The sequence below is a fragment of the Humulus lupulus genome, chromosome 1, assembly GCF_963169125.1.
Source record: "Humulus lupulus chromosome 1, drHumLupu1.1, whole genome shotgun sequence".
In the NCBI taxonomy this organism is placed as follows: domain Eukaryota; kingdom Viridiplantae; phylum Streptophyta; class Magnoliopsida; order Rosales; family Cannabaceae; genus Humulus; species Humulus lupulus.
The window spans coordinates 127291815-127295371 of NC_084793.1; positions in this window are offsets into that span (position 1 = coordinate 127291815).

Genomic DNA, 3557 nt, shown 5'->3' on the forward strand with positions numbered 1-3557 from the left:
CTGTGGTGCTTGAGCCGTTGGTTGAGGCTGCAGATGAGTCTGCGGCTGAAGCTGTGGTTGAGGTTGTTATCGTTGTTGCTGCAACAATTCTTCTACTTGTTGCCGTAACCAAATAATCTCAGCGGTGTTGTCAAATAGTGGTGGTGCATTCCTATTAGCACCCCTTCTTTGAACTGGAGGGGCTTCATGAGTCTCGTTGGCGTTGCTGGGGGCATTTCCATTCGTGCGTGCAGACCTTCGTAGCAAAATCTTCAGCAAAGTTCTAATAGTCGAGAAAACACGTTTGTTTCTAAGGAAAAACTTAGTCTAAGCAAACATTACTCCGACCTATTAGTTATGATTTCTTATGAATTTTTTTTATGTAAGCCTTCTTTATAAATTAGGGTGTGTTTCTATATTTAGACTATTAAGCCACCTTTATGTGGCCCCCTATATGACTTAATTATCAAGCTCGAAACCCGTCACTGTTCCAAAGTTAACCATATTGAGGGAGGGCTGGGATCTGTAAACTCGTTCCCACTACTATGGCCCCCTAAACACTAAATACAGAACCCGGTCCATTGATTTGTATCCACCCTCACTGAAATCAATCATTATTTATTGGATTTATTCTAAATTTGTTATGATTGTAGAAAAAAAATCAAACTTATACATGCATGCAAAAATAAAAACTTTATTCATTTGGAAAAATATTTTCACTTATGACAACCATAAATTCAAAATAAATAAAGAAACTATACTAATAATAATTTAGGGTAAAATTTCTAAAAAGAAGGATCTTCTACATCTGACCCTTCATCTAACATATCATCACTTATTTCTTCATAATCATCATTATCACGAGCCTCGAAACTACCTCGAGAAATATTCATTAAGATATTATGCTTTTGTTCATTAGTGAATTGAAACACAAACCTGTAGGTAAACCTAAGTATGAGAAAATAATATCTCATGGATACTGGTAAATCATCTTCACCAACCATAGTCTCCCATAATTCTTCAAACTTTGAAACTATAGTAGGAAAATTCTTAAAAAGCCTAATTACTAGGACATATTGTTCCATAGCTCTCATCATGATTTGCCTATGATTTGATGGTGAACTATCTCCTTGTGAAATATAACCCATATATGAGTGATTCTTTCTAGCACTCCTATTGTATCCCTTGGCTCTCTAATTAATTCCTTAATGGCTTGAATATCATGATAGGTCAAAGCTCCGTTCATTTTGACTGAAAACATAATGACTAAAACGTTAGCTATTAACATAAACATAACATTCATAACATAAAAACATACATTGTAGGTTAGATATGAAGATTTTGCGTGTGTATCAAGGAGAACTTCATGCATATGAACTGTGGGCTTTGATACCAACTGTAATGCCCCAACTAACTCTAAGACCTCAGACCATTAACTAAGCATAACTACTATTTTGGAATACATGCATAAAATAATAGAATTTTATTATACAAATCCAACATATGGGATCCTATTGTTATTACATAAAAACATCAAGAAAACTTAAATCTTTACTTTAATCGTTCAAATACTAAATACGGAAAACATAAATACATAAATTAAAAGACTTGAAACAAAACGTCATCCTCAATCTTTCCAATCAATTCATTCACTCAGTCATTCACTCCCAATACACATTCCAAAGCTACCATGAATCCATCTCGCCTTCCAAGCTTATTTTCCTACACCATCTAAAATAAAAAGGAATGAGCCTAATGCCCATCAACGAAAATCTACTAAAACATATCATAAATCATACGACTAAAAACATAAATCATAAAATGTATGATGTAAAAACATAAATCATAAAAACATAAGACTACAATATTAATGGCCATTAACTCATTACCGTAGTATGTGATAGAAACCATCTAGGTCATCTTGCTACTATTCGAGGTAGGTTAAATCATAACTATAGTCTACGATAATGATAAAAATCTTGAGATTTGCTTATTTTCTATCCAAGCAACTATATTTCCCATGTGACTACAATATAAAACATATGCATACATACATACATATAAACATAACATAGCATATAAACATAATCATATCACATAAAATTTAACCTATTTTCTTTATCAAAACTGGGATATTGGAGACAAGAACGGGATCGAAAACTCCTAAAATCGAACAGTAAGATCCATAAGTTTTTTAAAGAAATGAAGATGAAGAGAATATCTAAACCATCAAGATAAGAACTTACCGAAAACCTTAAGTTTCAAGAAACTCAAACATCTAACCAAAAGCCATTACAGCAAGTTAGGATTTGGAAGAAAATGAAAAGAATAAGAGGAACTATAATGAACTAAACCAGAAGATAAAGAATACCTTAGATAGATTAGAACTTCGATCTACACCTCAATACCAAAATATCACTCTATCTTACTTCCCAAGTGTTTAGAAAAGCTTAGATTGGAAATCTTTTAACCCCAAAACCTTAGTGTTTCTCTGTAGAATGAACGTAGAGCTTGGAGGCTCTGAAGAATGCTTGAATGATGAGGCAAATGGCTAAGTGAATGGTCATATTTATAGATTTCAAGGAGTGAAACTAACTCCTTTTAAAATGAATAAATAATTGAATAAAATTTGAATTTTCTACTCAACAGATGCCCAGATTTCAGTCAAAAATGTTTAAGAGCAAGTCCAAGTTGTTGAGGGCTATTTGTAGCTCGGATTCCATATATTTTCAAACTATGCTGTAGGAGCCGATATATCTCCCCTATAGGCAATATATCGCCCACCCCTATATCCCGAGCCTTTGTGGTTTCGTTAGTGCGGAGTCGACGTGTATTCCGTATCACCCTTAGGTGATATATCGGTCCCTATAGCTGCGATATATCGACATTCGCTGATATATCAAACATGTTTTTGCACACTTGAAGTTTGTTTAAACATCTTTGACTATGCAAAATGTAATCCTAATAGCTGAGGGAAGGTGCTAGACTTCCTAAGTTTATCCTTTATTAATTTATTCATCTTAAATCCTTAATAATCATACAACGTGACAAGTGTCACGTTCTTAATTATTTTATCTAAACCTTAGGTTATAATAAATATCATTTCTAGGACCAACTATATTAATCAAACCTTATGTTAAAATTAATATTTCTAAACTATAGGCTAAGCTTATAAAATTCATAACTATCAAAAACTAAAATACTAAGCTACTATCCAACTAAATTCTGGCTTGTACCAATAACAACACTACTACTACCACTAATACCTAGCAAGATTCTAAGACGCTACAATTTGTGAGTCCAAAAGACAACACCAGAGCCCATACCAGATCCGAAGGTAGTCTTTGGGATGTCTTCTTCCCTCACCTTAAACTGATGGTACCCCGACCTCAAGTCGATTTTAGAAAATACTACCCCTTCCTGGAGATGGTCGAAGAGATCATGGATTCATGGTAGTGCACATTCTCATGCTCCCGTACTTTTTCTTAAAAAATAGTATGGGAGCGCCCCATGGCGAATAACTTGGCCTTATGAAACCTTTGTCCAATAACTTCTGTAGTTGTAGATTTAATTCCTTT